Raw genomic sequence first — 9,266 nt, forward strand, 5'->3', positions numbered from 1 at the left:
GGGATTATATTAGCCAGGGTCCTGGCAGAAAACAGATGACACACTCAATGGGGGTAATTTGAGGAGAGTTTAATACGAAGACTATTTACAAAGGTGTGAATAAGGTGTAGAGTAACCCTGGGGGATTGTGCAGTAATCCAAGACTGGGGACGAGGGACTAGGAACAATTGAGCTGTCTGTCACCTCCCCGGGGCCGAAGGACAAAACCTGGAGACAGAGAGGCTGTGTGGAGGGCTACCCTACAGGTGGCGGAACCGTGGGTGGCAGGACAAAGCCAGCCAGTGGGGGCTCTGCGGTGGGAACTGGGGAACAAACATCTCAAGTGCTCTCTCTTCCGAGTGCCGCCTCCTGCCAGAGCTTCCCACTGGCCAAACCCAAGGGGAAGCCAGAGCAGGAGTGAGCTGGCTAATTCTGTCTCGGACAGCTCAGCCCCTGGGGGCTCGCGGTGGTGGGAGAGGGGTGGAAGGCTGATCTGGAGGGGCAAACAGAAGACGCCAGGCATAGAGATCAAATGGGAAAATGAATGAAGACTGCCTGGCCCAGAGAAGTCGCTCGGTAGGGCTGAGTTCCAACGCGCTGTTCAAAAGATGTAGAAAAGGTGGTGCTTCCAACTCACGGAGCTTTACTTGGCATAAAAATGCACATGAGTGTGTCCTAACACAAAGCATTTAAATGAATGTTCGTCGTTTCCCCCGGGAAGGAGGGAGGCACGCGCAGCCAGCTCGGGAGGCATAGCGCAGCCTCTAGCGGCATCTAGTGGGGGCTTAATGCGTGGACAAAATGTGGGGCTTCGGGGCGGCCCCAGCGCTACAACTGTTACAAACCTCAGTAATGGTCCCCATCCAAACTGCTCGAATCACCTAGGCCTCCTGGAATTTGGCCATCACAGTTTTAACCACGTCTTTCTTGGAACCCATCTAAAGATATAACCAGGCAAAAAGCGCCGGCAGAAGATCCAGAATAAATTTCGTAATCATAGTGAGATGTGCTGCCTGACAAAAACGAAAACGGATGGAGAAGAGGTATCTCCACTCCCATGGTCATTGCACAGGAGCCGAGCTACAGCAACAAACTAAGCGTCCCTGAACGGAAGAATGGTTAAAGAAGATGTGCTGTGGGCGCCTGGGTGGCTCAGTTGGTTAAGCGACTGCCTTCGGCTCAGGTCATGATCCTGGAGTCCCGGGATCGAGTCCCGCATCGGGCTCCCTGCTCGGCGGGGAGTCTGCTTCTCCCTCTGACCCTCCCCCCTCTCATGTGTGCTCTCTGTCTCTCTCATTCTCCTTGTCTCAAATAAATAAATAAAATCTTGAAAAAAAAAAAGAAGATGTGCTGTATCATACGGCGGCGTATTTTTCTGACATGAGAAAGAAGGAAACCCTGCCATTTGTGACAATATAGATGGACCTTGGTGACAGTATGCCAAATGAAATAAGTCAGAGAGAGACAAATATTGTATATATCTCTTATGTGTGGAAGCTAAAAAAACAAAAAATGGGCACCTGGGTGGCTCAGTCTATGTATATGCCCTCCTCACCCTGCTCGGGGTCTGAGACACCCCCATCCCCAACCAGGCTGCCCCTCCATGTCTTCTGTAGTGGTTTAAAAATATATCTGCAGGGGCGCCTGGGTGGCTCAGTCGTTAAGCGTCTGCCTTCGGCTCAGGTCATGATCCCAGGGTCCTGGGATCGAGCCCCGCATCGGGCTCCCTGCTCAGCGGGAAGCCTGCTTCTCCCTCTCCCACTCCTCCTGCTTGTGTTCCCTCTCTCGCTGTGTCTCTCTCTTTCAAATAAATAAATAAAATCTTTAAAAATAAATAAATAACAATTAAAATGTAAAAAAACAAAAAACAAACTCAGAAAGACAGGGACTGAGGCTGGGGAATGGGAGAGATGTTGCTTAAGAGTACCTGCTGGAGACTAGTAGATAAATGTGTCCTGGAGGTCTAATACACAGTACAGTGATTAGAGACAACAAAACTGTATTATGTATTATAAACATTAAACTCGCTAAGAGCTTAGATCTTAATTGTTCTCACCACTAGAAGAAATGATCATTTTGTGACATGACAGAGATACCAGCTAACACTACAATGGCAGTCATATTGCAACATAAATGCATCAAATCCATATGTTGTACACCTTAAACTTATACCGTGTTACATGTCTATTATATCTCAATAAAAAAATGAGAATTGGATTACACCACCACTCGGGCCGTGCTCTCTGGCTGCTGCTGCCACCTCCACCCTCGCCTCCGGTGCACATTAAAGATCCCAAACCATGACTGACTCCAAGTACTTCACAACCAATAAAAAAGGAGAAATCTTTGAATTAAAGGCTGAACTCAACAATGAAAAGAAAGAAAAGACGAAGGAGGCTGTGAAGAAAGTGATTGCTGCCATGACTGTGGGGAAGGACGTTAGTTCTCTCTTTCCAGATGTAGTGAACTGTATGCAAACTGACAACCTGGAATTAAAGAAGCTTGTTTATCTCTATTTGATGAACTACGCCAAGAGTCAGCCAGACATGGCCATCATGGCTGTCAACAGCTTTGTGAAGGACTGTGAAGATCCCAATCCTCTAATTCGGGCCTTAGCAGTCAGGACCATGGGGTGCATCCGGGTGGACAAGATTACAGAATATCGGGCGCCTGGGTGGCTCAGTCGGTTAAGCGACTGCCTTCGGCTCAGGTCATGATCCTGGAGTCCCGGGATCGAGTCCCGCATCGGGCTCCCTGCTCGGCAGGGAGCCTGCTTCTCCCTCTGACCCTCCCCCCTCTCATGCTCTCTGTCTCTCATTCTCTCTCTCGCAAATAAATAAAATCTTAAAAAAAAAAAAAAAAAGATTACAGAATATCTCTGTGAGCCTCTCCGCAAGTGCTTGAAGGATGAAGATCCCTATGTTCGGAAAACAGCAGCAGTCTGTGTGGCAAAACTCCATGATATCAATGCCCAAAGATCAGGGATTTCTGGATTCTCTGCAGGATCTCATAGCAGATTCAAATCCAATGGTGGTGGCTAATGCTGTAGCAGCATTATCTGAAATCAGTGACTCTCACCCAAACAGCAACCTACTTGATCTGAACCCACAGAACATTAATAAGCTGCTGCCAGCCCTGAATGAATGCACTGAATGGGGCCAGATTTTCATCTTAGACTGCCTGTCTAATTACAACCCTAAAGATGACCGGGAGGCTCAGAGCATCTGTGAGCGTGTGACTCCCCGGCTTTCTCACGCCAACTCAGCAGTGGTGCTTTCAGCGGTAGAAGTCCTAATGAAGTTTCTGGAGTTGTTACCCAAGGACTCCGACTACTACAATATGCTGCTGAAGAAGTTGGCCCCTCCACTTGTCACTTTGCTGTCTGGGGAGCCAGAGGTGCAGTATGTCGCCCTGAGGAATATCAATCTAATTGTCCAGAAAAGGCCTGAAATCTTGAAGCAGGAAATCAAAGTCTTCTTTGTGAAGTACAATGATCCCATCTATGTTAAACTAGAGAAACTGGACATCATGATTCGTTTAGCATCCCAAGCGAACACTGCTCAGGTTCTGGCGGAATTAAAGGAATATGCCACAGAGGTGGATGTTGACTTTGTTCGCAAGGCTGTGCGGGCCATCGGACGGAGTGCCATCAAAGTGGAGCAATCTGCTGAGCGCTGTGTAAGCACATTGCTTGATCTCATCCAGACCAAAGTAAATTATGTGGTCCAAGAGGCAATTGTCGTCATCAGGGACATCTTTCGCAAATATCGCAACAAGTATGAAAGTATCATTGCCACTCTGTGTGAGAACTTAGACTCACTGGATGAACCAGACGCTTGAGCAGCTATGATTTGGATTGTGGGAGAATATGCTGAGAGAATTGACAATGCAGATGAGTTACTAGAGAGCTTCCTGGAGGGTTTTCATGATGAAAGCACCCAGGTGCAGCCCACTCTGCTTACTGCCATCGTGAAGCTGTTTCTTAAGAAACCATCAGAAACACAGAGCTGGTACAGCAAGTCTGGAGTTTGGCACACAGGATTCTGATAATCCTGGCCTTCGAGACCAAGGCTATATTTATTGGCGCCTTCTCTCAACGGACCCTGTCACAGCCAAAGAAGTAGTCTTGTCTGAGAAGCCACTGATCTCTGAGGAGACAGATTTTATTGAGCCAACTCTGCTGGATGAGCTAATCTGCCACATTGGATCTTTGGCTTCGGTGTACCATAAGCCTCCCAATGCTTTTGTGGAAGGAAGTCATGGAATCCATCGCAAACACTTGCCAATACATCACGGGAGCACTGATGCAGGTGACAGCCCTGTTGGCACCACCACAGCCACGACCCTGGAACAGCCTCAGGTTATCCCCTCCCAAGGTGACCTTCTAGGAGACCTCTTAAACCTTGACCTCGGTCCCCCAGTCAATGTGCCACAGGTGTCCTCCATGCAGATGGGAGCAGTGGATCTCTTGGGAGGAGGACTAGATAGTCTGCTTGGCAGTGACCTTGGCGGGGGCATTGGAGGAAGTCCGGCAGTGGGACAATCCTTCATCCCCTCATCAGTATCTGCAACCTTTGCTCCTTCACCTACTCCTGCTGTGGTCAGTAGTGGTCTGAATGACCTGTTTGAACTCTCCACGGGAATAGGCATGGCACCTGGTGGATATGTGGCTCCTAAGGCTCTCTGGCTGCCTGCAGTAAAAGCTAAAGGCTTAGAGATTTCCGGAACATTTACTCACCGCCAGGGGCACATCTATATGGAAATGAACTTCACCAACAAAGCTCTGCAGCACATGAAAGACTTTGCAATCCAGTTTAACAAGAATAGCTTTGGTGTCAGCCCCAGCACTCCTCTGGCCATCCATACACTGCTCATGCCAAACCAGAGCATTGATGTCTCCCTGCCTCTCAACACCTTGGGCCCAGTCATGAAGATGGAACCTCTGAATAACCTGCAGGTGACTGTGAAAAACAATATTGATGTCTTTTACTTCAGCTGCCTCATCCCACTCAATGTGCTTTTTGTAGAAGATGGCAAAATGAAGCGCCAGGTCTTCCTTGCCACATGGAAGGATATTCCCAATGAAAATGAACTTCAGTTTCAGATTAAGGAATGTCATTTAAATGCTGACACTGTTTCCAGCAAATTGCAAAACAACAGTGTTTATACTATTGCCAAGAGGAATGTGGAAGGGCAGGACATGCTGTACCAATCCCTGAAGCTCACTAATGGTATTTGGATTTTGGCTGAGCTATGTATCCAGCCAGGAAACCCAAATTATACGCTGTCGCTGAAATGTAGAGCTCCCGAAGTCTCTCAGTACATCTATCAGGTCTATGACAGCATTTTGAAAAACTAATAGACTGGTCTGGGGCCCTCCGGCCACCCTGTGATTGGTGCAAGCCAAGAACTCTTAACTGGAAGAAATCGTATTGCCGTGTAGAATCTGAACCCAAACACACCGAGGCCGCCCACCAAGGTAGTGACTAGTCTAACCTGTGCTAACATTAGGGCACAACCTGTTGGATAATTTTAGCTTCCTGTGAAAATTTGTAACCACTGCTTCGATCACACCCCACCTCTTGCCACCTGCCTCTGCGATCTGTCCTTACTTGTGAGCTTCTCCATAGTGTAGTTTGATATTTTGTAATTGAGAGCTCATTTCAAAAGCAGAAAAAGACAAAAAATATTAAAGCAAGGAAAAGTGTCACTGAAACATTAAAAAAAAAATGAGAATTGATATTTGGCTGTCACTCATCAGCCAACCTCAATGAAGTGTCTGGTTCACTTTTGTTTCTCTCTCTCTTTAAAGTAGGTTTTAGGGGCGCCTGGGTGGCTCAGTCGTTAAGCGTCTGCCTTCGGCTCAGGTCATGATCCCAGGGTCCTGGGATCGAGCCCCACATTGGGGTCCCTGCTCAGCGGGAAGCCTGCTTCTCCCTCTCCCACTCCCCCTACTGTGTTCCCTCTTTCGCTGTGTCTCTCTCTGTCAAATAAATAAAAATCTTGGGCGCCTGGGTGGCTCAGTTGTTAAGCGTCTGCCTTCGGCTCAGGTCACGATCCCAGGGTCCTGGGATCGAGTCCCACATCGGGCTCCCTGCTCCGCGGGAAGCCTGCTTCTCCCTCTCCCACTCCCCCTGCTTGTGTTCCTACTCTCGCTATGTCTCTCTCTGTCAAATAAATAAATAAAAAATCTTAAAAAAAAATCTTAAAAAAAAAAAAGTAGGTTCTATGCCCAATGTGGGGCTTGAACTCAAGATCCTGAGGTCAAGAGTCACACACTCTATTGACTGAGACAGCCAGGCACCCTGTGTCCTTCCTCCCCCCTTTTTAATTAAAAATACAATATAAGGACATGAATGATGTTTTTTAAAATCACCTCTAATCCTACACCTTAACACAGTACCTTTTTTTATAATGTGTTTTCTGGTCTTTGTGTAACTTCATATTATCATATAGCTATAGACCACTTTCTTCCCTTAAGTGTTTTTTAGTGGTTCAGTGGTTCAACAAAGATTTCATGATTATCATTCTTTAACTACTGCATAATGACCATCGAGAGGGTGTGCTGAAATTTACTTGGCATTCCTCTATTGTACATTTATGTCATTCTAGATTGTTTTTGCTTTTGCTTTTATAAGAAAATGTTGTCATGGGCATTTTTTTAAAAAAATTTTTAAAATTTTTTATTTATTCATGAGAGTCAGAGAGACAGAGAGAGAGAGAGAGAGAGAGAGAGGCAGAGGCAGAGGGAGAAGCAGGCTCCCCGCCTAGCAGGGAGCCCGATGTGGGACTTGATCCCAGAACCCTGGGATCATGACCTGAGCCAAAGGCAGACGCTTAACCATCTGAGCCACCCAGGCGCCCTGTCATGGGCATTTTTATACATCAGAGTTGGTCCTATTTGAGGCTTAGTTTCCCAAAGTTCCTGAAGCAAGATTCCAGGGAGTGGGCCTGAAGATGAGAAACACGGCATCAACACCAAAGACTGCGTATCTAAGCTAAGTCCTGGAACGTTTGGGAAACGTTCTGCTTTGTTAAAACAAATGTGCTTGGGCCTCAGAAGGACCAGGATGTGGAGTAAAAAGCTCAACTCAGTCAGGCTTGGATATGCGTCCCTTGCTTAGTGAAGTTATGCATTAAAAAGTAATTATACCACAATGAGATACCACTTCATACTCTTTTGGATGACTATTATTTAAAAAATGAAAACGTTGGGGCACTGGGTGGGTCAGATAGTTAAGCGTCTGCCTTCAGCTCAAGTCATGATCCCAGGGTCCTGGGTTCGAGCCCCGCATCGGGCTCCCTGCTCGGTGGGGAGCCTACTTTTCCCTCTCCCACTCCCCCTGCTTGTGTTTCTACTCTTGCTATCTCTCTTTCTCTGTCAAATAAATAAATAAAATCTTAAAAAAAAAATGAAAATGTTGGTGGGGATGTGGAAAACTTGGAACCTTTGTACATTGCTGGTAGGGAAACAAAAAGATGCAATTGCTGTGGAAAACAGTATGGTGGTTCCTCAAAACATTAAATATAGAATTACCATCTGATCCAGCAATCCCACTTCTGGGCATGTACCCAAAAGAACAGAAAGCAGGAACTCAAACAGATATCTTACACCAAAATTCATAGCAGCATTTTTACAACAGCCAAAAGGTAGACCCCACCCAAGTGTCTATCAACAGATGAATGGATAAACAAGTTGTGATACACTTTTACCATGAAATATTATTCAGCCTTAAAAAGGAGATTCTGATACACACTACAACATGGATGAACCTTGAAAACATTACGCTGAGTGAAATAAGCCAGATTTAAAAAGCCCCACATAAATATTGTATGATTCCACTTATGTGAGGTATGTAGAACAGGCAAAATTACAGAGACAGAAAATAGAATGGAGTGCCAGGGTTGGAGGGAGGGAAGAATGTGAAGGTATTGTGCAATGGATGTGGGGTTTCTGTTTGGAATGATGAAGAAGTTCTGGACACGGATAGTGGCGATGGTTGAGCAACATTGTGAATGTACTTAACATCACTGAAATATACACTTAACAATGGTTAAAATGATAAAGATTTGTATGATGTATATTTTACCACAATACAAAAGATATATAGATCCAAATGAAAGAAAAAAGTAGTTATAAATCCCTTTTTTAAATAAATCCCTTCATTGAAGTTTTATTGAGGTTTTCAGAGGAGTGAAATTAGATGTACATTTTTAATTCATTTCTGTATCTGCTCAGTGAACACGTGTTAAATGAATAAATGAATCGGATCTAATAGAAGTCGTTCTGGATATGTACAGAGGAGCAAGCACACATACCTTCACCAGCACAGTCCTTTGTCCATCTGTCTTTTATTTTATTTTTTATTTTTATTTTTTAAAGATTTATTCATTTGACAGAGAGAGACACAGTGAGAGAGGGAACACAAGCAGGGGGAGTAGGAGAGGGAAAAGCAGGCTTCCCGTGGAGCAGGGAGTCTGATGCGGGACTCGATTCCAGGACCCTGGGATCATGACCCGAGCTGAAGGCAGATGCTTAACCGACTGAGCCACCCAGGCGCCCCTGTCCGTCTTTTAAATTCAGAAGTGCCATATGAATTCATAATCATTATTATTATTTTTTAAAGATTTTATTTATTTGACAGAGAGAGACAGCGAGAGAGGGAACACACGCAGGGGGAGTGGGAGAGGGAGAAGCAAGCTTCCTGCTGAGCAGGGAGCCCGATGCGGGCCTCGATCCCAGGACCCTGGGATCACGACCCGAGCCGAAGGCAGATGCCCAACCAACTGAGCCACCCAGGTGCCCCCATGATCATTATTTTTTAAAAAAGTCATACAATTCGGGGCCCCCGGGTGGCTCGGTCAGTTAAGCATCTGCCTTCGGCTCAGGTCATGATCTCAGGGTCCTGGGATTGAGCCCTGCGTTGGGCTCCCTGTTCAGTGGGGAGTCTGCTTCTCCCTCTCCCTCTGCCCCTCCCCACAGCTTGTGATCTCTCTCTCTCTCTCTCAAATAAATAAATGAAATTTTTAAAAAAATCATCCAGTTTCAGACTGTAACTATGTGGCAGAAAGTTCACTCTCACAGATTCTCTATCCTACCTCACTCTCAGGTTTTTACCTCTTATCACTAATTGGCTAAACCCATCACCTGTGTGTAGCTGTCACCCTTTCCCAGCAGGCTTTAGATCCAGCCCGACCCAGGACCCAGGACCCGCAGCCTCTTCTCAGGAGAGCCTCTTGTGTTCTTTTATTTATTTATTTATTTATTTATTTATTTATTTATTTAT

The 9,266-nt window shown here is 46.0% G+C and overlaps 1 pseudogene across 1 annotated transcript; it reads left to right on the plus strand.

Moving 5' to 3' along the window:
* Window positions 1–2,231: 2,231 nt before the first annotated feature.
* Window positions 2,232–5,695, plus strand: LOC118022518 (annotated as a pseudogene). Its single transcript, XR_004682504.1, has 2 exons — window positions 2,232–2,630; window positions 2,844–5,695. The product of XR_004682504.1 is annotated as an AP-1 complex subunit beta-1-like (transcript).
* The last annotated feature ends 3,571 nt before the right edge of the window (window positions 5,696–9,266 follow it).

This window comes from Mirounga leonina, unplaced genomic scaffold (assembly GCF_011800145.1).
Source record: "Mirounga leonina isolate KUSES-001 unplaced genomic scaffold, KU_Mleo_1.0 Mir_114, whole genome shotgun sequence".
Taxonomy (NCBI): domain Eukaryota; kingdom Metazoa; phylum Chordata; class Mammalia; order Carnivora; family Phocidae; genus Mirounga; species Mirounga leonina.